This window comes from Triturus cristatus, chromosome 2_2 (assembly GCF_964204655.1).
Source record: "Triturus cristatus chromosome 2_2, aTriCri1.1, whole genome shotgun sequence".
NCBI classification, from domain to species: domain Eukaryota; kingdom Metazoa; phylum Chordata; class Amphibia; order Caudata; family Salamandridae; genus Triturus; species Triturus cristatus.
In genome coordinates, this window is record NC_140582.1 from 436,350,369 (window position 1) to 436,378,113 (window position 27,745).

Here is a 27,745-nt window from a genome sequence, read left to right on the forward strand (position 1 = left end):
TTGGCAAAGGTGCAGGCACTCAGCGGCAGCAGTTCTCTCTTAGCTGCGGCGGCCCACAGGACAAAGGAGGGTCTCAACCAGGCTGGCACAATAGTGGGCACTCAGCGGCTACAGCTCTCTCTTAGCTGCAGCGGCCCACACAGATTCAGCGAAGGTTCCCAGTCCTCGTTCCTCACAGTAGAACTAGAGGCTTCGGATTGCTCGATGTAGGTCTCACCTGCAAGCAGAATTCCTCGCACAGGAATTCCGACGGTTGACGGGGTGAAGTCTAATGTCCCTAAGACTTCGGCAGGAGGCGCTCTCGATTCAGGCCCTCAGGTAGTTTCTTCAGCAAGCTTGGTGAAAGTTTCAAAAGTCCTTCACTCGTACAGAGTTTCGTCTTGACATCCAGAAGAAACACACCTGGACAAGGTTCCAGCACAGCGTTTTATACCTAAAAAGTCTTTGTTCTTTAAAGCCACCAATCACTAAATCCAGTCAGAACCAGTTTGGTGGGGTCGGGGAGCACTTAGTTTACGAGGCGACATCCTGCCCTGTGAATGTGGGGTTCTGCTATCAGACGCCCAATGGGGGGGTGGAGCCACCATTCACCTTGCCAGGCACGGCCTTGCTCAGATCAAAGAGTCACCCCTCCCCATGCTCTGAATACCGATCTCTCTCTCCAGCCAGGTCTGACCCAGCTGGCCCTGCTGCTCCAAAACCAGACGGCCAATACACATACTAGCAAAGCCTACAGGAAAGCTCAGGCAAGAAAATACCGCGTTTACAGAAGAGGCATTTTCGAACATGGGATATATAAAATATCAAACTTGAAGTTCCTATCAGGTTCTGGGGGGTCAGATAGGATTATAGAAGGTAATCCTCAACCTGCCCCTTCTGGCCTATGAGAACGGATAACTTCACAATAGTAACACTGAAATGGAGGGTAACTCGCTATTAGAACATGCTACACAGACCTAGGCATTATGGTTATCCTAATTCATACAGTCATCTTTACACGAGAAGCATTCGTGCTGCGACACTGATTAGCAGTGGCACGGCGCCTGGAGCATCTAAATCCAGCCAACATAAAAGATAGGAAGCAAAAAGAGGAAGGGAGACCCACACCAATGATGCCAGGTCTAACAGCGGCGCTCTGCCAAAAGTCATAATTAGTCCCTTAGTAAGCGTGATCGGCTGCTCGTGCTGCTATTCATGTTCTATTGCATTCCTGCATCCATTTGGACTTGAAGGCGCATTTTTCTGCTAAGAAAATAGTGCTAAATGCAGAATTTCTCGCTCCTGTTATTCCGCGTGATCTTGCAGAATTTATGGGTCATTCTGCGTGACTAAGCAACACAGAAATTTGAAAGTTGTGTCCACCCCTAGTTTTATGAGAATTTCTCTACGAGAACGAATTACATTTTGGAAAATGGTGTAATTGCTCGGCATGTTGAGATAACATAAAGGGATATACGAGTGGGGTTTTCATAATGACCAACAAATATGCAAATTATCTTGCTTGATTTTCATTCTGGATGTACTGAAAACCTAAGTGGATTTTTACTATTCTGTGGCTTAACAAGCAAGACCCAGTAATTGACAGCTGTTAAGATGAAGGCTAAAATGGATCTGTTGGGTTTTTTCCTGTTGTACAAATATCTCTGCAAAAACAGAACTATATCTCGCTGTGCCGCTGTACTCATGCAAATGCAGGAGTCACATCTATATAAATTGGCTGAAGTGCTAATCTTAGTTTAATCAAGCAGCCTTCTACTCACTTGCACATGTTGCATATTTGAGCTTTGCATATTGTATTACTATTGCGCGAACCTAGCCAAAAGGCAGCGGTTCGCTGTACATTGTCAGAGACAAGCATAAAGTTATCAAGTGATAGGAAAGTAAGCTGGTTTGTGGATGGATATTTAAAGAGGTGCATCTTCAACTCTTTCCTAAATTGTAGAATTGTTGAGGTGGATCTGATCGATGCCAGAATGTTGATTCAGAATCTGGGTGCCCAGATGAAGAAAGCCTGACATCTCGGTATTTCTTTTTTACAGTTCACAATCTGCAGTCTGATGGTGTCCTGACCGTTGATGTGCCAAGAACTACGAGAGATGGTTAGCTTCTCTGCAAGGTAAGTGTGGGTGCTGGATGTGATGACTTTGTAAATGATGCAGCTGGTTTTGAAGATGGTGTAGGCCAGCAAGGGGAGACAATGGAATCACATCGGGATGGGGGGGCAATGGAGATCCATCAGGATGGGGGTGATGTGGTCATATTCCTCCACACCTTGTATGAGACATCGTGAGGCCTGTAGGATGTCCCTGAGGAGGGCCTGTATGGAATCTGTGAGGGTATGGAGTAGGGCATTACCACCATCAAGATGCAAGTGTATGAGGGCTTGAACACCCGTTCTGAAGTTGGTTTCTGGAGGAAACGGTTTGACTAGGAATGTTGAGAGGAGATTGTGTTTTAGCTTTTCTAGATCCTCGTGCTGTTTTGATCGTATGTTCATCTTTAAAGAAATTGTTGTAATCTCTCTCCTTTTTCCCCTGTTACCTTCCCTGACGTGTTTTCCAGTTTCTTTTCCTAGTGGTAGCTTCCTTTCCTCCCCCGCCTTTCCTCCCTCTTGGGACGGTCCTTGAGAGTTCACCTTGGAATGTTCAACAGGCTGTCAGTAGCGGAGAGTGGATGACAGAATAAAGACGCTTGAACTTCACACGCTTCAGAGTGTCTCCATTACAACACTGGCGACGAGTTGGCGTAGGGGGCCATTCCTGTCATCTCCCCTTTCAGTGCTCTCTCCTTTCTGCATTTCGGATTTATTATTCCTCGATTCAGTGCCTAGGACGTATTGTTATTGTTTATTGAAAATGGGGGGGAAGTAATAGTTATACTGTATGTATCTACTTTGCCTCTTCTCCGTTTTCTTATATGTCCAGTTTTCCTGGTGGTGTCATTCTTATTGCCATCCTTGGTAGCACTCTTTCATGGGGGCTCTATTCAGGTTTCGTAAGGTGTGCTTATTTACACTTTATATGCTTTCCCCTACACAGGGAGGGCAATGGGTTTGGCCACCTCCCTTGCACACTCTGGACACTTTGGGGTTCACCGTACGCTTGTGGACTCTTGGTACACACCTCCATGTGTTTTTGCTTGTTTTACGTGTGTACCACTGTACACTTTAATATACCCTTTCATAGGGTGGGGATGGGTTCATGCCCCTTTTTGCCTACACATTAATGCCGTCATAGGTAAAGCACGGTTGGAACCCCAAAATAGGGCATGGGTTAGGGGCGCGTTCCCATCCACTATTACCTTGCTACCCTTACTGGGCACAAATTTATGAGCTTTAAACCATGTACATTTCCTTGGGCTTCCTCTTAGGGCGTCTTATGGGTTATAGTCCCATTCAAAGTGTTCCTCACCTCGTTCATAGGAGTTGAGGAGGGTCAGGTGTTTGAGTCCACACTACTGATGTTGTTTTCTTACAGGTTGCAAGTTGGATTTTGTAGAACGCATGTCAATCTCACATTGCATTGGGACTGTTTATTGAAAATGGGGGAAGCATTAGTTTGCTGTTTGTACATCTTTGCCTCTTCTCCGCTTCCTCCTTGTTCAGTTTTCCTTGCGTTGTCATACTTTGTTTTCATCCGTGAGATCGGAAGTTACACTGCTTGATGTCGTCCTGTGTCTCCAGCCTTACCTCGTTCGCTCTTTCTTTCCTTTCTTTCCCTGTCATGAGGTGATCTGTTATTCCCTTCTCCTTGTGTGTCTGCAGGTAGGCTGGTGTACATTTTGCGTTTTTACTTGTTCGCCTCCAGACCCTGGGGGTTCCATGTTACTTATCATACAAGCTTTGTTACTTCACAGGTTCATGTTACCCGCTCACCCGTCCTTTTCTCCTGGTTTCCTTTCCCTACGAAGGGAGATGTGTTGTAATCTCTCTCCTTTTTCCCCTGTTACCTTCCCTGACGTGTTTTCCAGTTTCTTTTCCTAGTGGTAGCTTCCTTTCCTCCCCCGCCTTCCCTCCCTCTTGGGACGGTCCTTGAGAGTTCACCTTGGAATGTTCAACAGGCTGTCAGTAGCGGAGAGTGGATGACAGAATAAAGACGCTTGAACTTCACACGCTTCAGAGTGTCTCCATTACAACAGAAATGTTAACATATGAAATCCATGTAGTGTGGGAAGTCAAAAATGAAAACACTAGCCTAGTGATTCCTGTTTGTTGAACATCCATTTTGATGAATTTCCAAAGAAAACGCCTTTTTTTTTACAACCATGAGGAAATCTGATACAAAACACATCATTATTAATAGGTCTAAAGTTACTTGGGTACTGGTGGGGATCAGACTAATATGGTACAGACAGTGTTAGATAGGGTAGAGATGCTAGGTATAGGGTTTAGGGGGTGTACAAGGGCCATGGTACAGTACGGATTTGAGATGGCATTATAGCTAGAAGTAGATAAACTAGGGATAGTTAGGAAAAAAGACACAAGGTATTGGTATAGACAAGGATACCAGTGTAGTGGTGCAGGCAGTGTTAGATGTAACATGGTATAGTTATAATTAGGAGAAGAGTTAAAGGTGCAAGGGCATAGGCAGGGAGTAGAGATTAAAGGGTTTACGCAAGTGATAGCGATACTAGAGTCGTCTGAGGTTTGAGGTAATAGGGTATAGCTACAGGTAGATGTTCAATGGTATACTTAGATGATAGAGATACTAGTTATGGGCAGTAAAGAGGTACAAGAGTATAGTTAGAGTTACACAGTTATAGGTAGAAGAGTGGTACTAGGGTAAAGGTAGGGTTTAAGGTACATGGGTGTAGGTAGGGGTGCTAAGGGATAGGTAGTGGAAGGAATATATAAATGTGTGCATGTTCTGGAATGTAGTTAGGGATTGCAGTATAAGTGCATAGGCAGGGGACAAAGGTACTAGTCATCCATAAGTACAGAGGTACTAGGGTATAGCTGGTGCAGAGCACAGGGATATAGGCAGTGGTAAAGAGAGATAGTGGTCTGTTTCGGAAATGTTTTAGGGTGTAGGTTGGGGTGAGGATAGAGGTAATAAGGTGTAGGTAGATATATTAGGATGGAGGTACTAAGTGGCAGGTAGACATATTAGGGGCCTAGTCGTAAACAGCATACCGTAGTACAAGTACTACAAAATGCTATTCATAAACTCACAAGTGTATACCTTCACCTCCACCTCTACAATTTTTTCTTTGGGGATATACTCACACATTGTACTACTTAGTAGAAAATTGTGGAGGGACCAAGGAAGTAGACGAAAAATGCGATGAACATACTACAAAATAGGTGGGCTTAGGGACGAGTGATCAAGGTTTAAGGGAGGGCTAAGGAGAGGTTTAAGGAAGATAGGGAGGGATTTTGGAAGTGCTGTGCACCCACCCATAAAAGAGTAAACCTATTGCTATTCACAAATTCTCATTCTAAAGTTAGTACTGTCAAAAAGGACCAAAAAAAGTGGTAGATGTACTCCAGCTAAGAGCTGGAGTAAGTCCAGCACCACACTTCGTCAACCACTGGCACTGCAACACCCTCCATATAAATTAATGCATGTAGGGACTCAAAATAAAAACCATTTGGAAGTGAAGTTAAATTGAATTAAAATACAAATACATTTATTTGAAAGTTACACAAATTATGTAAAAATCTAAGCAAATGTATTATTTTAAAATTATTTGAATAATCTAATTAAATCAAACATTGATGTAACATGATTTTTTAATTAAAATATAATTAAACTACATTATATTATTTCCATACATCACATTAATATTTATTCCTACATAATAACAAAATATTTTTTTTTATTTTATGAAGGTTGTAATTGTAAATTGTACTTTTCCATGTTCATTAGTTGTGTTAGGTGTGTGCTCTTGATTTCTTGTGTGGTTAGCAGAGTTTAGAAGAGGGATACAATGACAAGAATGGATTGAAAGGGGTAGTTTGTGGTTGTTTTGATAAGTAGTGATTGTGTGTGCCTGTTAGTTGGGTGACATGGCTAAAAAAGGAGTGTGAAGTTTGAGAAGGATGTTTAGGAGTTCATAGTAGTTCAAACGTTTTGAGAGGAGGAGAGATAGAACAAAGGTTGAAATGAGGATTATTTTTGGAACAAAACTGAAATTAACTTATACATGCATATATACACATGACACTTGGCAAAGTGTTAGTGGGCAAAATAAATCTTTCTATATAGATATTGATATTTAGATAGAAACAGCAATATGTACATTGTCTGATGTGTGCAATTATCTTGTGGTGAAGTATGCAATTTTGTTTTCAAATAATGTTAATTAATTTATATATACATACATAAACCTGACATTTCCTAAAGTGAAAATAGTAGGTATTATTATTATTATTATTGCAGTCTTGTATAGCACATAGCTGGCCATAGGGTTTCCCTGTGCTTAGACGAAAGACTAAACAGCTTCAGGAGTGGTGATGGGGTTTTCCAAGTTTCAAGCACATCATCATGGAGAAGAGGATTAGAATAGCCAGTTTTTAGCTTTCTACGGAAGGCAAGTAGAGAAGAACAATGTCAAATAGATTCCAGGAGAGAGTTTCACAGTCTGGGACCACATGCTGAGAACGAGCGGCCACCCATCTGGGCTTGGTTGACTCTAGGAACTGTGAAAAGCAAGCGATAGCTGGAGCTCAGAGTGCGAGAAGGAAGGTAGGGAGTGACGGGGGTTTGCAGTTACTGAGGCCCTGAGCATGAGTGGATTTTATACATATAGCACAGTGCCTTAAACATAATGCGCTTGTCCACTTTAAGCCAGTGGAGATCGTGGAGAAAGTGGGACACAGAAGAATGTCTAGGGAGCCGGAGCAGCAGCCTGGTGGAAGAATTCTGACCCACCTGAAGGCATCTGATTGCAATCGTATCTGCTTCCAGATATAGGATATTTCCGTAGTCCAGCCTGGACAAAATCATGGCCTGTATGACAGTTCTCTGGGCCGAGAGGTGAAGTATCCAAAGGGTCTTCTTAAGCCATCTCATGATGGCAAAGAATGAGTAGGCGACCTTGGTTACTTGGGGCTTCATAGAAAAACCAAGGTTCTTCACCTTGTGAATGGGTACAGGGAGGGTTCCAAGTGAGGATGGCCAGTGTTGGGGCCCCCAGAGATAAGGAGTCTTACTTAATACCATTACCTCTGTCTTGTCACCATTTAACTTTAGGGAGTTTGAATACATCCAGGTGGAGACATGGCCGATGCATGAATTGAGATCTTCCAAAGAGGCATCTTGTGCAGACGATAGTGAGAAAATAATATGAGTTTTGTCTGCGTAAGAAAAAAGAATGAGGCCTCATCTTTCCACTAGGTCCGTGAGAAGGCGATGTATATATTGAAAAGCATTGGGCTAAGGGCAGAACCTTGTGGGATTCCAGAGGAGAGTGGGTGTGTGTTGGATGCAGCATTTGTGGAGAAAACCTGAAATATCAGGATGAAGGACAGCCAAAACAAAGAAGTGCCCTGCCCACGGTGAGGCAGCCTTTCATTAAGGGCCATTAGACCCAGTGTTGAAAGCCATGCTGAGGTCCAACAGGAGGAGGGCGGCTGTACTGCTCATGTCCAGTACCCACCTGAGATGCTCTGTAACTCCAGTAGGACGTATTCAGTGCTATGCTCGGCCCAGAATCCGGGCTGGTAGGGTTGAAGGGCATTCTGGGTTTCTACAAACAAAGTGACCTGGGAGTTGACATGTTTCTTCAGTATTTTGGAGAGAATGGGAATCAGAGAGATGAGCCAGTAGTTGGACCAGTCAGATGGGTCCAGGTGGAGGTTTTACAACAGGGGTAGCACCATAGCGTGTTTCCAGGCTCGAGGGAGAAATCCCTCCTTTAGGGAAAAGTTCTGCAGTTCGATCAGGGGGGACAGAATGTGGGAGTTCAGGATACTCAGTTTAGTCGGGAGAGGATCCAGAGGAGAACCTAACTTAATCGATTGAAGCGGACCCATAAATTGCAGAACTCGGGGGGGGGCAGAAAGTGAAGTTCAATGGAAGATAACTCAGGAGTGGGAGATATGTTAATAATTACAGACTGGGAGTCTGCAGTGCTTGCAGAGGCCAGGGCGAGTTGGATGTTAGTGACTTTATTGACAAAATAGACTGCCAGTTCTTCACATTGGGCTTGTTACAGTGTGGGAGCTTGTGCTGTTTTGCTGGGGCTGGACAGGTCTTTGAAAAGCGTTTTCTGATGATTTTGGGCTGTAGGGATTTTTGGGGAGAAAAAAGAAGCACAAGCATTTCTGCAGTTGCTGTGGTACTGGCTCAAAGTTGATTTACATTTTTGTTTGCAGTTAAGGTCATGGAGCTTTCTTCACTCCCTTTTCAAGACGACTGCAGAGTTTTTATTGTTCCAAGAAAGAATTATACCAGGGAGCAGGAGGGTATTGCCTAGAGACAGTTTTTAATTGGCTGGCAGGAGTGTGTAAAGGGAGTTTCAAAGCCAGCTGTCGACAATGGGCTGGTCTGTGTCAACCTGGTGGGCCAGTTGTTGAGAGGTGCTGAATAAGTGGAAATGAAGAGCAGGAATGTTGAGTGTGCCCAGTTCCGGACTATTGTGTTAGGGCCTGTTGTTGCGCCGGGCAGATCGAGGAGTGGGAGGGGATGAAGAAAGGGACTGCAAAATGCTCTGTCCACAGTCATGGCATGGGAAGCTCAGTGGTTAGACCATTAACATTTGAATAAATCGGATCCAGCAAGTGGCCGCCCTTGTGTGTGGGGGTGGTGTTGATTAAATTAAGGTTGAGACCATTCAGATCTTCTCTGAGTGTGTGACTTAATTTGCAGGTGTGGTCTTCAAAATGCATGTTTAGGTCACCCAGGAGTGTAAAGTTTTTCTTTTTTTTTTTTAAATGTATGGAGAAATTAGGTCAGGGATGGTTGTACACCAATTCCTGACCTAGCTCGGAGGTCGATAGATTAGTGCACCGGAGGCTGTGAATTTAGGCATAAGATGAAGTAAGAAGAGGAGGGCTTCGCAAAAGGGAAAAGGCAGTTCCTCAATTTTATTTTTAAAGGTATGATGGTAAATAATGACAATACCGCCTCCTAACTTGTATTTGGGTTCTCTGCTACTAAGGCAGTAGTTGTGCGGCAATAAAAAATAACATCTGGAGTTGGGGCCTCGTCTAGCCAGGTTTCCGTGAGGAACATGGCACCAGGGCCAGTATCTGCGAAGAAGTCGAAGATAAAAACACTACCGGAGCATGTAGCAGCAGTAGTCAAAGTGCAGTTCTGAGGGCTCTCCGTCCGCTACGCGACGGCGCCAGGCTGCTGTATAGTAGTGTAGTGCAGGCTGAGTATGAAATGTGGATCAGCTGCACCAGAAGCCATCCAAAATCTCGGCAGCAAGGGAGCAGCTGAGTAAGTGGAGGGAGGTGTCCCAGCTCCCTCTCCACAGTCGGGTAACCCGCAGCAGGCTGAGGAGGTGAGAAACAAGCTAAGTGGAGCAGGGGGTTGGGGACCTGCAGAGTGTCAGGTAAGTTTCAGGTTTCGAACACCCACACGTTCGCCAGTGTGTTTAAATTTAGCAGGAGGGAGGTAATAAAATAAGGTCCTATTTTAAAAAGATTGAAAATTCCCCATGTGCCAGTACAAAGCTGGTATGTTCAATACAAAGAGACTGACCCCACTTAAAGAAAGGCAAAATATGTAAGCACTACCAGAGCACGCAGCAGCAGTGGCCAAAGTGTGGCTCTGAGGGCTGTCTACATATGCATCTATATGTATGTAGATGCAGCAATTATCACATGGTCTGACATACACGTCTCTTGTGGTGTAATATACATTTCCCCTTATATAAATGTATCTTCTTACAACAGGACTCATAGTTCAATGTACAATGACACATGTATAGAAACAACCTCATTTTCATACTGTGAGAAGCATAGTTAGTTATGTTTGAGTACATTGTTGTGGTACGCTGTTGTGTTGTGAGTATAGTCGTCATGCGGAGACTCTTGACAAATCTTCTGCAGCTAAGATGGTTCACACTGGATCTTATGTTTATGGGTAGGGAATTCCATAGTTTGGCTGCTTGAACAGAGAAAAATGTTCCACATATTTTGTTTCTTGTATGTAGCAATTTTCAGGCGGTAAGCCATTCCTGAGCGTAGGTCCCTTTGTTGTACGTGTTTTGTGCTTTTCTTCTTGATGAAGAGTGGTCCTTTGCTATGCATTGCTTTGTGTGTGATACAAAGAATCTTGAAGGCGGATCTTCTGGCTACTGGCAACAATCTAGCGTCCTCATGGCAAGTGAGATATGTGCTTGTGGCTTTACTTGTGGGATTATTCTAGCTGCAGCGTTCTGAATTCTCTGTAATCTTCTCATAGTTGACAAGGGTGAGCTGTGACACATACCAATAGAGTAATCCAGGTGTCATAAGACAAATGATATGGTAGCTTGAACCTTATGCAGAAATCTCAGGTGTGGGAAGATGCGTCACAGTGTTTTCATTGTAAAAAAGTTTGATTTAGCGCCTTTATCCCCTTGTGAATAACTGACACCTTGGTGTCAATGGTAATTCTGAAGTGTCTTACCTCTTTAGATATTTTTGCCAGTGGTCCTAGATCATCAAGCGAAGAGAGGCATTCAATTTGAGGTGACTCCATATCATCCATTGGTCAACGGACCGCAAGTATCTGATACTTTTTGATGTTTTAATATCCTTTGTGCTTTATCATTTCAAAAGTACCTGTGTATCATCTGTGTAGTTACAGAAGATGAAATCACAGCCATTGATCAGATCTGGTAATGATTTCATGTAGATGTTGAAAGGCAAGGGTGAGATGATTGAGCTTTGAGGGACTCCTGCTTTAATTCTGTATGGTTCAGAGGAGGATGGAGGAGTATGTATAATATTTGTAACATTATGACTTTTGGTATTCACAAAGAGCATTCACTACTCCTAAATGCCCTTTGTGAATACCAAAAGCTAAACTTTACAGCTTTCAGTGTTCACAAAGGTCATTTACGAGTAGTAAATGCCTTTTGTGAATACTGAAAGTCGTAAAGCTAGACTTTTGTCCTTTGTGAGTCGGGCCCAATTTTCCCATTTGGGAACACATTGAGAGGAGCAGAAATTGTCCCCTGGAGGCTCCTCGAGGTTACTTCCGCTAAGGAGTCAATAACTTGTCAATGGTTTGGAACCACAGCCATCGTCATCAACCATTGATACTGCTCATTGCAAACTGCAGTTTAGAGAGAATGTGCCCTCTTAATTGACCCTCTGAACAAATTGGTAAACCAATTTTGTGATTTGGAAAGAATTTATTGAGTCACAATAATGTTTATAGTTTATAGCAAAAAGCAATATTATGGTCACAACCCTGTAATTTTTTTAATCACGGGGTTTGTGACAACACCATGACTTTGTATATCAGGGACTAATTTGTTTATTGAACTGGAACAGGCAACTGCACTTTCCAAGCCACAGACTCAACAGGATTAAAACTTTATTTGTGTTTCTTCTTGACTTCATGTATTTGTAACAGAAGTATGGGCAACTCTTGCCAATAGTCCATGTTTAAATACATGACTGCAAATTAAGTTTCAATGCATCCTTAACAAACTGATTTTCCTATAAAGCATTCACACAGACTAGGATTTGGTGATAACTGCTAGTCAAAATTAAATAAATCATTATCCCTCAAAGCACTATTTCCATCGGGGTATGCCTCTCATCTAACAGTACCCCTTCTGAGATATAGAGGGTGGTTCATTGTGGTTTTAGGAAGCACTAAACACTCATGATTAGCCACTGGTAACTCTCATGCTAAGAGTTACTCCAGGGACTACCTATCCAAAGGCTTTTATCAGGGTTACCTGCATAAACTGTGTCACCTAGCATTTGCATCTTTGCTCTTCTCCTGACTCCCATTTCTATAACCTCCTAATCTGAACTCCTGACTCAACAAGCTAAATCATTCTCTTCACTTCAGCTCTAGCACCAATTTTCCAATCATGACATTACAGGAAGTTCAACTATGGCTGTTACTGGAATATTCTAGCCAGCAGCAGTCACAGAGACATCTCTTATGGACAACTATACAAGCAACTGTAAGCAATGCAATTAACACTCAGTAAGCAAAAGGATGCAGATGTAACGACTGCCCAGTCTACATAACACTGAGACACTGACAAGTGTACAAAGCATTAATTTTTCATAACATTTACTCGTATAAAAGCACTAGAACTGTTGTCCTCATATGCATCATAGGTGGCTTATTGCCTCCGAAAGAGGAGAACAAGAGATTTACAATGTCCTTGAAAACAAAACACTTCCACTACATTCTTATACATTTCTCGGAGTTATTCAATGTTATAGGGGTTTTTCCTGATTGTAATGAGCTTATAAGAACATGGCAGCCAGGAATTGCTTTTTTAGTTGGGAAGTGGGTGCAGTTCCCAAATCAAATCACAAAACTAGAGGGAAAAGAATAACGAGCAAAAAGACACCAAGAAGATTAAAATAGGTTAAGGGGAACCAGCGATATATTTTTTTTAAGTGATAATGCAAAAAGCACCAGAAAAAGAAGAGTAACAATCTAACAAAGTCATTAGACACGACCTAATACTTATCAGTACCATGGAGACTACCCCGCCCTAATGCTGTTTTATTTCTTCCAAATCGCTAAGAGACCTGTCGGTGTACATGCGCTATACAAGAATAAAATAACATAACATAACATTGTTTATGGTTGACCACGACCAAGGCGCAATTTTAGGCCAACTGCAATGGATTGGATGTCAAATACACCAAGCAGGCAATTCTGTTCAAAGATTTTACCTCATGACTTAGTCTTTGAAATGGACGTTAAAATTCTGAAGTCTATGAATCTTCTTCCAGAAGGAGTCAGGGGTCAGAAGTCTTCTTCCAGCAGTGCCTTCTTCTTTGGTTGAGTCTTCTCAGATCCAGGAATGTTCTAAGGAGGTGAAATTAAATTAAATTAAATGTATAAAGCATGCTAAAACCGAAGGTAGTGAGGTGCTAAGACAACAAGTGATCCTAGAGCCTACTATAGGAAGCAAGACCCAGGAAAAAGAAGAGGAGGGAATTAACACAAGCAGAGCATTCCCAGCAACCACAAAGTACTAAAATAGCTGAACTAAGAGGAGTATAGCCATGTTTTTAAATGCGTTCTTAAGGATGAAACAGTCCTGCTATCTTCAAGATTAATAGGAAGAGTGCCCCATATCTTAGCAGCGGCGGCGGAGAAGGAGCGACCTCATATAGGAACAATGACTTTCATTAATTGAGGCTGAACACAGGTGCCTACCAGGCGTATACCATTGAAAGGAATACCTAATGGCTAGTGAGCCCCTATGGTGTAGGGCCAAATCTACAGGGCTCTGTCTTGGATTAAAAAAAACACCTTTAAGCTTGTTAGAAATGGGATCTCTGGTTGGCTAAGGCTTACGCCAATGCCAGGCAGAGACCACCACCCTAGTCAGGGCAAGGGAGTTACACGCCAAAGATTACCCCTGTCCACCCCCTTGGTAGCTTGGCACAAGCAGTCAGGCTTATCCCGGAGGCAATGTGTAAAGCGTTTTCGCAACACACACACAGCAGCAACACATTAGGCACACCACCAAAGGAACTCCACACAAGGTTATATAAAAAATAGCCTGTGTATTGTCATAAACACATTAGAAACACAATCACACATTTACACTGTGCCAACTGGCACGGGCAATATTCACAGGGGATTATTTATACCCAGCAGGGCCAATTGGGCCACTGTCAGAACCATTTAGAAGTACTAGTAAAAAATGGAGAACTCAACCAGTGACTACTGCCACAGTAATGTATTCAGCCTTATCGTGCAACATAAAATACAGTATATAATAGGCGTCACCATCAAAAACACCTTAGGGAATAATTATGGAGCATAGACACCCGCAGCATAAACCACATTAAGGCCTGTCACCCTACCTAGCATGAAAAACTGACCCCCCTGGCCAACTGGCCTTCCTATGGGACTCAAATGCCCTATGTGCCAAGAGTCAGGGTATAGCGGCCAATGCAGCGAGGCGAAGGGCACAAAGCGCTGGGGACAAGGAGTGTATCTCACTCCTTTCTCTTAAATGGAAAATAAAATGCTCCCCACGTTGCAGCTACCTGCTCAATCGCAGGGCAGCTGAGGTCAACACCAAAGATACAGGCAATAATGTGCCAGAAGAGCTGCCCTCTTGGACTCAACCCTAGCAGGGCCTAAACATTGCAGCTGCCCGCTAACTGCGGGGGAGCTGTGAAGTAAACTAGGCACCGGCAAAGTGCTTCGATTTGCAATAACGATGCGGGCTGCGAGCCCCACTCACCAGCCTCTCTGGGGGGGCAGGCTCTGGAGGACAGTCTCCGGGATCCGACAATGTGCCCCGATAGTTCCGCTCCAGGGACCTCTCCTCAACTTCACCGCCGGGCCCCAGGCACTGCAATGGCCTTGTTCTCACTCACAGCCACCGGAGCCCAGGAGGCTCCTACTCGGAGATGATTCACCACCTGCGGAGCTTCTGACAGCCTGAGGAGCCCGCGAGGCTTTCCCAGCACTCTAGCTTCACCCGGTCCCTCTCTGGGGACACGGGACTTTGCTGGGGAGCCAACGAGGCTCCAAACGGCTTCCCCGGTGGGGGTGGGACTTCCTCTTCCTGCTTCCTGGCTATACCCGGCCAGCCCCGCCTCTAGTCAGGCAGTTTGGCTGGCTTCCGGGCTGGCCATCCTGCTTTCCCCGGATCGCGACGGTGATCTTTTCATCAGCAAACAGTGATTGCGGGGTGGGCACCGGTTTTCAAGGTACTGATGAGGGGTGGGCTCCCGCTCGGTTTTTAGCATAAATTAGCGGCAATAATGTGGGCTGAGTTCCCGCTCTGAAGGTACCGATGCGAGGTGGGCTCCCGCTCGGTTTTCCAGTGATAATCAGAGGGGTGGGCACCCGCCAAACTTCCTATCAATGCTGGGTGGGCTCCCGCAAGTCAACACAAAATGCAGGGTGGGCACCTGCTCTGTTGGGCACAAATGTGGGGGGAATCCCCACATCGGGATTTCCCCTAAATGAAAGAAAACCTCTGCGCTGTGAAGCCCCAGCCCTCTCTTCTTGGGCAAATTAAAATAAAAACGCTCATGGGGAGCTAGCAAGCAGGCAGGCTAAAGAGTCCTTGGTACTGGGGAGACCACAGCGCAGCCAGGCAGGCCAGCACACAGAGACCCCCAGGAGAAAGCAGCTGGGTCCTGCGGCGGTTCCTCCGGGAAGAGGGTCTCCTCCAGGTAATCACAAGCAGAACCCTCATGGGGTCACAGCCCCTACATTTATAGGGCATTTTCCTTTGTCTGTAAGCAGAGGGCTGGGGGAAACCAGATGCAACTGGATTAGGGGGGATTTGGAGCACTATGTTTTGCAAGCTCCTCTTCCCCTTTCTCAGGTGGGGGCTAGGTGCTTAGACACACCACAGGGGGCGGAGCCAACATTGTACAGGCTGGGCATAGTCCTATTCAGAGTCAGGGAATTACTCCTCCCACTACTCCCAGCCCAGGTGTCCCATTCAGACTAGCGTTGACTCACCCTGCCCCTCCTAGAGCTACACACACCTCCCAGCCCCTGTCACTCCCAAGAAAGACATGCAATTCACATCAGGCAGGCAGACACATAGCACACAGAAATGCCAACTTCTAAAAGTGGCGTTTCCCCACCAGTCATCATAAATCTGCGCAGCATTTATCCTCACAATTTCATACATACCAGACTTGACCACGCTGGTCCTCTCATAACAGGAGTTACCACTGACACACACTGATCAGGGCCTCCCCAATGCATTCCTATGGGAGGGCAGACCAATCTCACAAAATGTAACACAGGGCGCATGCACTTTACACTAGACCACAGTGCTAAAGTGCCTAAAGGCCTAAAACCACCAACACTACACAGGGAAAAGATTAGGAGACATGCAAAAAGTTTAGGGGTGAACCTGCCAAAAGGGCCAAGTCCAACAAGGCTAATGTGCCCTGTCCATCTCATCCAAAGCTCTTACATTAGATGTTCTTCTAAAGGAAATCAGATCAAGTAATATAGCCAGTTTCAATGATAAGGACCTTATACTCAGTTGACAGATTAAAAGCATGCAAAAAGTGCTTTCAACACACTCACACTTCTCATTAATCACTTCACAATAACATTCTGACCCACTATTATTAGTATTACGTTTTAGTTAAGCGCACATATCACCCAGAAGGGTCTCATGGCACTGTAGCGGGTTAATAAGAGGCTGTTGACCACGGGAGTAGATGGTGTTTAAAACAGCCAGGTTTTTAGCTCTTTTTTTAATAGCCTGTGGACTGTGATGGCTAGGAGGTGCGTTGGTAGCTCATTCCACTGTTGTGAGGCTAAGTATGAAAATGATCACACCCCAATTAAGAAATGCATGTCCAGCTGCAATAGCATATCTATACAGATCCACAGTTCTATAAACCACTCTCAGAATGTTCAGTCAGGAAATGTATTACCTACTCTAAATTCAAACTTGATCAAAATCCCATTGTACACACATCAATGAACCCACTTGCACCAATCCGTTCTGTATTGTTACCTAGTGCCTAGCAGCTGTGATACATATACATAAGCTGCTGACAAAAGACAAGGCATCTCTAACTGCCTCCTGAAATATTCCACATCATCAGGTTCAAATAACCCTGAACCACCAGCTTGTGAAACTTTCCTTTGTGGTTAAAACCCACAATGCGTATTGATTGGAAGTCTTTTCTCCTTTACAGCTGCTGATCCTAACACATAAACATTTCATACATACTCTGATGTTGTACCTTCGGTCAATTCAGAACATATCAGCATCTAGAAATGACTCTGTCTGTTTGAAAACATCAAAATTGGTTCAGAGGTGCCCTAATACACATGCTGGACCATGTCCACACAGGTCCCCTTTAGTTATAAAGGGGCCACATAGCCAGTGCTAGCTGGTTACACACCGTACGCTTACACACACAATCTCAATGTTAATGAGCTATTGCCATTGTACAATGGTCTAGTAAGACTAGATAGGCACTTAAATCAATATGTTTCTTAATGGCTGTCCCAGCGAGGGCATCTCTAGCAGGACAACCACAGTTGCCTGCTGTATCACATATTAGCCCTTTTGATTATTAATGCAATTAAGGGTAAAGTTCCCACAAAACATGCCAAAATGTAATTTTGGATAGCACCACGAAAAAATCAGATTGAAGCAGTGTTTCCCCTTAAGGGACCTTAAGATAAACATAGAACATGGTATGGTTCTCCAAATAGGTGACTGCGCCACTTGGGGCATAATCTTTGCTGCAGTTTATACTATAACACATGGTACTCCATCTATGACAGTCTTGCCGGAGGTGTTGAAAGAAATACAAAATGAACATGGGGCAGCTTCTGCTGTGGATTTGGGGATGAAATTTGTGGGAAACGTTCCTGTGGTCTCCTCAATGATTCAAGCCAACAATAAAGGCAAAGCAGAATCTTTTGATATACGCTAATGGCTCGTGCAGGTTGCACCAGTCGACCAGAGACTTGAGCTGCCTATTATTGCTGAGGTGTACAATTCTATAGGTCCCAATAATTTGGAGGCCAGACCGAATAAACAACACCTTGGCAAACCTGGTTCTGACAAGGACACTGCCAAGCAGAACCCAGAGTTTGATATAAAAAGAAAGTTGGGACAAACCCAAACCTAAGGACAAAGCTAGGTCTTGGGGAAGTTCCTGATAGACACTATAATTTGCATGATTGCACACAATCGAAGCTCCCTGACAGGTGACAGTATTCTGATACTCGTCCTTCTTGTTCCTTTCAGGACTCATCAGATAAACAATACGAAAGAAGAGGGTATTCTGAGACTACACAGGAGGAATACGTAAAACTGAATAAAGTACTCACAATGCTTGTCTGGCGTGAAGATAAAGAAGGAAGAGAAATTTCCTCTGCTTATACCACAATTTCAGAAAAAGAAATTTGTGGCTCTAACTGCAAAATATGCCACTAACAATGAGAACTCTCCTCCTGAATAGGAGCTGGGCAATGACTCTCCTCAACAGTGCAGCAGAGATCGCCATTGTGCGCCAGAATCTCCATGAGTTTCTGGTGACAAAAGCAACTGATAGATTTATACATCAGTTGAAACCCCAGATTGACACGTAGGTGCTCCAAATTGATTATATTATTTTAATATACAAATTGAGGGTGACATACAGTGCACCATTCGAGTAGTATTCTAGGAAAATGTAACACTATCATATGACATTCTCTGGGCAGAGGTAATTTGGACCCAGAGTTGTATGCCATCACCAGAAGGTGAGGATGTAGTAATATCATCAAGGCTTGTCACTGATGAAGTTAAACAAGCCTATGCATCTGAATGAGCTCTTGCGCAAGCCTGGCCATTATATTGCAATTATGTTAGTTGGGATAAGGACTCTCCTTATCATATCATATCCATATGCTCCAGTTCGCCAGTGCAACCACAATACCGATTTAAACAGGACGCTAAAGCTCCCGTAAGACAAATACTCTCACAATTAGAATACCATGGTGTCATTGAGCTCTGTAGCTCCCATATGAATAACCCTGTATTTCTGGTGGCAAAGTCAGATCACTCATATTATATAGTGTTAGACTACAAACATTTTAACAGCCATACACGCAGATTTGCATTACAGAATTTACATAGTATGATGTGAGAAGTTGGCGTGGTATATGATGTCCACTAATTAAAGTGGGCACCCTGCACCAGTCCAAACAACCCTTATGGTGATTTAGAGGTCAAAGATAACCGTAGAAAGGTATCCAAGTGGTAGCTGTGGTGAGCAGCCTTAAGGCTTAGCCTTGAAGGAATGTTAAGCAGCTTGATTTACCAGAAGGCAACCTTACAGTATTGGTTAAATAAAAGGAGAACCAAACAGCAGTTATAAAAATATGTATTTATTGTTATAACCAAGGAATCGCCCAAGGTGAGTAAGTAGGGACCCCACGGAGGACATGACCGTGTACTATGTACCATTCAATGGGAGAGTCGCGGTTGTAGTTTTAAAGTTACCCTTCCCAGTGGATTACGAGGAAACCCTTTGGAACATAGTAAGTTGGAGAGCCACCCCACCCGCGGATACTGACGTACCAGAGTTACCTATCCCAGGGAAGCCGAGTGCATAGGGCTGAAGTGGCGTAGGAACCTCCATCGTTCTCAATGGGAGTCTTCAAAGTAATGCCCCTGCTGGAAAGAAGAAAAGTGTCCGGTGGAACCCACAGGTGGATTCTTGATGGGAGGAACCTTAAAGCAGAGGGGACAGAGTCGGGGGCTCAGTAGACGAATGTCCACCGATGTCGGGTGCTTCAGGTGTGAAGATGGAGACCTTGACTCTACAGCTGCAGGGACCAGGAGACGTCAAGGACAACCAGGAGCCGGATACGAGCTGTCCCACAAAGGATGTCGAGTGCTGAGGTGTCGGTGTCTGCGGGTGCACCAACAAGCCTTGGCGGCAACCCACAAAGAAGGTCAAAGAAGGTACAGTCTGGCCCAGAAAGGACCAGTGGACCCACCACAGCAAGGGGAGTCAGAGCGGGCCTGGAGCAACCAGGGGAGCCCAAGAAAATCAGATTTGTCCCTCAAATGGACCCACAGGCCAAAGGCACAGGAGTCGCAAGGGGACCTCTAGCAGTTTCACAAAACAACAGCTTGCAGGGCACAGTGTGTGAGGAGGCCAAAGTCCTTTATACAAAATGTGCACAGAGGTTGGGGCTATTTATAGCACAATGCACTTAGTTGGGGAACACCATCAAGAATATGCACTTGCAAATTTACGCTGTGCACAAGGGTTAAGGTTAAGCAGTCCCCATGAGGGATACTGGCCTCAAACTCGGTGAGAGGGCAGCTCAACCTCAAGGAACATAGGAACCCACCTCCTGTGTTGCTGGAACCTTAGGATGGACAGATTCAGGGGACCCTCCCAGGCGAGGGTCAGGACAGGGGGAGGTTACTCCCATGTCCTTTGACCAGTTTCGGGCCAAAGCAGGAGCCAATGGCTCCCAGGACTGGTTTGAAATGGAGTATGCATGGTGACACCAATTGTGCCCCTCATACAGACTTTCAGGCACTTTGGAAGTGCACCCACCAAGCCCCAATACACTAAATACTGTCTGGGAGGTGGTCACACCTCCTTGTGACAGGATGCCTATTGTGCTGCCTTCCTCTGTTCGAGCTTGGCACAGCAGCAGGAGGGCAGAAATGTGTCTCTGGTCAGCAGCATCCATTTTGTGCTGTTCGGGTTGAAAAGGCTGGTGCTGGGAAGACCAGGGACCCCACGAGGCTTGCTTTTGAAGGGTGGAATCATACCTCCCACAACGGCTACTGATGTGGAGGTATGATTCCAAGGTGTTTGATACCAAACACGACATGGCTTGTCGCAGCCGTTTTCGAGATAGCATTTTACACGAGCATTTAATGCACCTCTACCGATATGTCTGGCTGCGTCACCGACAACCCGGGAGAATGGTCTTCGAAGGCTGCAGGGGTGCTCTGCTCATGCAGGGGGGGCACCCTCTCATGTAAAACCCAGCACCCTGCCTTCAGGATGGTCAAGGCCTGCTATAGGGGTGACTTATAGGTTTTAAGTGTAGTGACCTATAGTTATAGTAAACCTATATCTAAAGGAAGTGGTGCTTTCACCATCTTACACAGGCTGCAAAGGCAGGCCTGTAGTTCCATTTTTCATGGCCTCTCTTGGGTGGCATAGCACATGCTTCAGCCCATATGAGGGCTCTGGGGTACCTATGCCCTGGGTACATGTGTACCATATACTAGGGACTCACAGGGGTACCTCAGTATCCAGACTGGAGTGTACCTAAGTACCTAACATAACATTTTAGGAAGAAAGCAGATCAACTGGGGTCCTGATTAGCAGGATCCCAGTCAGACTAGTCAAAAACAGTGTAAAATCAAGCAAGCAAAAAGAGGGGGTAACCATAAGAAGCAGATCCTACTTTTCTACATACGGCACTTATCAATAATATAGTCCACAAAAAATAGAACACAACCTTGGATATTTCCAATGGGTTTTTCTGCCAAAATATCACACTTGAGAGCAGGGAATGGACTGCTAGGTTCTCAATGCCACTGCTGCAAACTCCCTGTGGGGTATAAGAACAGTCCGGGACTGTTTGCTGCATGCTTAGTTTCAAATCTACATGACATTCTCTCAGACGCATTGTCCTCAGTAGATGTATCTACCTCATGGAGGATTAGTTAAATACACCTTTAGCCAGACTGGATCACATAATATTAGGATTTCCTGAACATGGCTACAAGCTCAACTTTAAGAAATCTAATATAACATGTCTAAGTGCTCTATTTCTTGGATACAAACGTATCCATGAGGGAAAGAGCCTTGCACCACACTTCCTAGAGAAGTGTGCTCTGCTACAACAACCAAATACACTGAAATTGCAATCCTTATTAGGATTCCTTAATTTTGGCAGAGCATACATTCCAGAGTGTGCACAACTCAGTAAATCATTATATGAATTAATTCATACTGACTTTTCCAACATCAGATCATACAGACATACTCCGATCACTACAATCTGACTTATTTGCTACACAACACTTACACAGATGTGCCAATATCACAAACCTGGTCATCCGTATAGTTGAGGGTGCCATTGACTTTACATACATCACCTTCCATGAAGGTGAGACAGTGCAGATTGCATATAAATCAGATGTATATTCCAGTGTTAAAATACTTTTTGCATCCACTAAAAATACTGACTGCAGTTCTGATGGCCATCATTAAAGAGCGGCAAGTTTCATAATGGGAACATAATATTGTCGTTACTCCAGTTCCAGCCTTAAAGGCTGTTGCAAAAGTGAGCCTCTCTAATGCAAAAGCCCTACATCTACTTTGGATACAATGGGCTACATCCATTGTAGCCAACAATGACTGCAACAGTTGCTGCAATCACTCGTTCTCATGTGATGGTAGATGACGATATACTGGCTGCCGTTCTTGCTGCATGCGATGGCACACCTTTGCCTAGGGGATATCCAGCGTAATATACTTCCCATTTAAGTGAACAAAATGTTCCCTTTTCCAGGAATTGGTGATCGTGTGATATCCAACCAAGACCGCAGGCTAGCGTTAGTGATAGCTGAGCATAAATGTATTGCTTCTGCGTATGTACATGTGGCGGCTAGAATTCATTTATTACAACAGAGTTATTGGTGGCATGGCCTGTACAAACAGGCTATAAACTATGTCCTTACTTGTGACATTCGTTGGCAAATTAAGAGTTCCATTGTGGCTTGCCCACCTGTTGATTTCCAACAAACTGTTGAGCTGTATTTATTTGGACCACTCTGGTCCTCTAAATCCGGATGGTGCTTTTAAATTGATCCTATTTGTAGTTGATTCTTGCTCAAGGTTCCTCTGGTTGTGGCCACAATGTTCGGCTGACGCTCGTACTGTTATTAAAGATGTGCAAGTCAGTATCGGAATACATGCATGCACTGCATTCCACTTGGACCAGGGTCCTGCTTTTGCATCAAAAGCTGATCGGGATTCTACGGCATCCCTGGGTTTAGAGATGCATAATTCTTCCCCCTACCATCCTGAGGGAAATTCAGTAGTTGAGAGGATGAACCATGACTTCAAGCAATCTTTAACGGATAGAGTATTAGCTCAGGACGTAGAAGGATCCATCACTTATAATGGGTATGAGGAGCACTCAATAATCTCCCTAAACGATCTCTGGGTGGCCGGATCCCATACGAGGTTCTCTTTGGCATCAAAATATATGTTCCAGGTGTTTGACCATCCCCACATCGTGGCACCAGCCGCACCCTTTTGACGTAAATGATCATTCCGTTGTCTTACAGGATTTGCAACTCTTCTGACACGCTAACGAACAGCAAAAGACGTCTGCCTCTGCCAAAAGTAAGGAGCAGCCAGCACCTTCCAGCTAGAATCCAAACGTTGGGGATCTTGTTTCTGAACAGATTGTAGTGAAGAAGAATTTAGCCAATCATACCAGTCCTTGGTGTTCAAGGTACAAGAATCGTAATATTGCCACTGATAGCTGGTTATAAAGACAGTTATTTTGTCTCCATTGATCCACACAGAAATTTCCTCTACAGCTTGAGAGTTACATCGAAGCTGTTTCTCTCCAGCTGGGGGTGGGGAGGCAGTGAAAGAACCTCAGTTGAGTCCTGATGCTGCTACAAATGCCAGCCATACGATGGAAGTGGGTACTGTACTTGGTAGTGCGTCTCCTGTAGATGAAGTTGTTTATGGTGATCCACCTTTTGAGGTATCTACCAGTTATTTTTCTTCACCTGAGAGACTTGTTTTTCAACAAACTGCTTCTGTTTAGTTTGGAGGCTAGATGATTTTCCATTAGACACTTCTGAACCTTCAAACATTTTAGATGCTACGGGCCCGATTTATAAAGGTAAATTTAGACGAAAGTCTAATGTTACGACTTTTGGTATTCACAAAGGGCAATGACTACTCTTAAATGCCCTTTGTGAATACTGAAAGTCGAACTTTACGACTTTCAGTATTCACAAAGGGCATTTATGAGTAGTAAATGCCCTTTGTGAATACCAAAAGTTTTAAAGTTAGACTTTAGTCAAACTTTACCTTTGTGAATCGGGCCCTACACCTATACCTGTCTGTGTTTTTCTTTCATGGCTGAAACACACTTATCAGGTCTTACCTTGGATATATATCTGGATAATGTTTTTCATGGTTTTCCTATTCCTTTGGATTCGATTTGTGACTGTTTTCTTCTCGTTGATAAATGGCCATAACCTTCCAGAATACTCTGCCACAGAACTGGTGGATGAGGTGTTAACCTCACTAAACTGTGGAAAGACCTGCCCCTTGTGAACATTTCAGCTGTTCTAGTAACTGATTGAATTGCTTGGGATAAGGTCCCCTATGATATTTTGGTCTCAATGGGTGATGGTATTATACCTGGGTTACGTTCTGATGACTGGAATGTTGGCACTGTTAACTCCATGCTCTCGAAGGTGGAATATTGTACTGTTTTTAAAAGTAAGGCCTTGCATCTGAATTCTGCTAATTATGGTGAAATGTTTTGTTACCATCATTACCCACATCATTATTTACATAGAGCTAGTGTTCAATGCATACTTTTTAATTACACACAATAGGAACATTTTCCAATTACCCCAAAATGGAGTTTTAAAACGTATAGGGATAAATTCACAGATTTTTCTGACCATGAATCATCAGACCCAAAATCCTATCATTTTAAACTTGTCCCCACACCACCAAAGAAATATATGCTGACGATAGCCAAGCTAATATCTACCGATTTGTTTGTCACACAATTAGCATTGCAAGGATATGAGTATTGGAAAGATACCATTGAACTGAAATCTATTTGGGGTACTAAAGGTTGGCAGATTCAGGGAACAGACACCTTATTTAGTACTCTAAGGTGCCGATTCCGATCCGGTAAAAAAAATTACTGTACAACTCGTATCCGTATTTTTTTACGTACGAATCGTACAAGTCCCGTACAACCGGTGAAGTACGATTCGTACGTAGAAAAATACATATAAATCGTATCGGGAAAAGGTCTATGAGACGTCCCCGGACAGTTTTACGTACGAGTTGTAAAACTGAAGTCCGAGCGCACAAGTCCGATCCGTACCGGCGTTCCGAATACACAAGCGTATGGAAAACGTCCCGTACGGAGCGAACTTTGTATGACCCCTACCCCGGGTACACTTGTGCCCGCGGTACGAGTCGTATGGCCCCCCCAGCCTCCCCCCCACCCGCGCATGTCCACACCGTACCCCCCACCCGCGTGTGTCTGCACCATACCCTAGGCATACCCCAATCCTCACGTATGTACGGTCCGTACATACGCGAGGATTGGGGTACTCCTGGGGTACAGTGTGGACATACGTGGGTGTAGGGGCACGGTGCAGACATACGCGGGTGGGGGGGTACGGTGCGGACATACGCACCGTACATACACACTGTTGGCCTATATACGGTGCGTACCCCAACAGCGCGTATGTGCGCACCGTACATATGCAATGTTGGGGTACGCACCGTACATGATGACACATACGATGTGGTTGATGGCGTGTACGTCGCGTACCGGGCTCCCTTTTCATCGTGCATCGCAGCGTACTTAGCTTTTCCGGCACTTTTTGGCTCCCGTAAAAAAATAGCCGTGCGGAGTGTTGTAGGTACGAATCGTACTTGCTGGTCCGTAAAACGCTGCCTGACTCCGTGCGGACGTCGGGTACGCGCTGTCCAGGATCAGAATAGTAGGTATTTTTTAGCCGTACAGTGTTTTTTACGATTCGTACGGAAATGGTATTTCTGTACGAATCGTACTTGCTGGTGTGTAAGGTGGATTTCTCGGGTACGAGTCGTACGGAAAATACGCTCCGTTAGACCATTCGTACCCGGGTATTACAGGATCGGAATCGGCACCTAAATATTTCAACACAAATTATGTTTCTAATTGACACAGTTCAACAGACTACATGTCTAGGACTTACTTAAATTAAAGTCATGAATTTACCAAATATTCCTTCCATTGCCCAATTTGATGTTTGACAACATTTGACATATTAATGTGAAGAACAGCTCACTAGTATGGTAAAGATTAGTACATTCAACACCACACTTTCTGGTCCAAGCAGGTAGTTATTGTTGCCTGTGGACACAAATGGTTATTATGCTCATTTTTTAAATCCTGCACTGGGGTTTAAGGAAAGCAAGAGGCCTGACCCCTATATAAGCCCAGATGTTGCGGTGCTCTGAATACCTCCTGTGCCGCTCCACGTTTGCCCACAGACACAAGGCAGGGCAGTCTGGGACAGCACAGAGTAGGGCAGTGGATGAGCTCCTGGTGCACTGATTGCAGAGGAATATTGTATGGGCCGGAGCAGAACAATGAGATCATGCATCTGCCATCTTTGGCTTGCTAGCCACGCCCCTCCATGTTCCATTTAGTTGGATCATGGGAGGGCATGGCTCAGTGAGAAAGCAAAGGCACAATCACAGAGTATGGCCCAGTATGGCCCAGTAAACCCCAAAGCCTTGTGCTGGGCTGTTTTATCCTAGAGGATTAAGCTACGACCATGTGCACAACCATAGGCAGCTGGGGAGCCCTGATTGGGAAAGTGGGCAGCACACAGCCACCTCACCCTGAAGCTGGCACGGTTATCCCGCATGACTGTTTGTCAACATTGGGAGCCATCCTTTAACAGTGGAACATGTGTGGGTGAATTGTACATTGTGGACCCAGGTGTGCCAGGATGGACCCCATTATCACCACTACCCTAACCCCAGTGAATGAAAGAATAAGCAGTGGCACATTGGAGCTGGGGCCAATAAACTCTGGGGTGAACTGAGGTACCCATGATAGGCACTGCACTGGACAGCCGAACAGCTTAGGGCCCCAACATAAAGGTGACACTGAGCAGCCTAACGCAAAACAAAATAGCTCAAGCCTTGGGGACATCACACCTGAGTGGAGGATAGATGGGTTAAAGTACTGCCCTCAAAAAGACCCTGGAAGGAAGATACTCATGTCCCCCCTAGGCATGGGGTCTCACACCCCATATGACTTAGGGGAAGAAAGAAGAGATACTGATCGAATCAGAATGGGGACCCAGAAGTCTTGCTGGGCTGCTTGGAGCACTGTTCGGTGCTTGGTCCTTGACTACCTGGGAGCGGGGAGGTATTATTGACTGTTATTAACCCCAGCCAAAAAGCCTGCTCATTCTCGTCCACCCCTCTGTAGATATCACCCTGAATGTGGAGGTATTGTAGACTTTTATGGCGAACTTGACTTACCCCTGATAAGCACACAATATGTGGGCCAGAGCAGATGCAAGAGTATCGGGCTGCATTTGCCTGTACCCTACCACTTGACCCTTCCTAGGAGTCTGATGGAGCCTAGCTTATGGCTTTGTTTATTGGTTACTGTAAGTTTGAGGTGCCGACCGTTGCTGGTCAGCCCTGGGGAAGGAGAGTTTATTGTTGGGGCACCTGTTATTGTTTGTTTTGGGACACTGCATTGGTGGCTCGGAGGTGTGGATCTGGAGTTGGCTTGGAGGCAAACCTTTCTAAATGGCTACTAGGAATCGTATGAATTGGAATGTCTGGGGTATGGGATCTGCAGGTAAGCAACACAATATTCATAGATACCTTAGGCACAGAGGAGTGCACATTGCTGTGCTGCAAGAGAGCCATCTCAGAGGGACAGAGATGGAGCGTCTGTGCTGTAGATGTCATGGGCAATCATATGCCACTACTTACTCTGCTTATGGAAGGGGGGCACTGTCATGGGTCAGAGCTGGGACTCCTTTCAAACGTATACAATCATCAGATGATAAGGAAGGGCAGTATCCACTGGTGAAGGGCAAGTTACTGGGGAAAGAAGTGACATTAGGTAGCATCTACGCACCTAATCAATATCATATGGCATTCCTCCTTTCACTATTGGCACTCCAGGGGCAATTGGTGGGCAGGGACAAGTTTGTGGGTAGGGATTTTAATTGTGTCACTGGTGTGCTCCTAGATCATTATACATACCACCCTACCTGGAGCGTCAGCTAATAAAATAGCGTCAGGCTTTGCGGAGTGGTTACAACACTGAGAACTGACAGACTTGTTGCACACTCAACATGGTAGAGAACG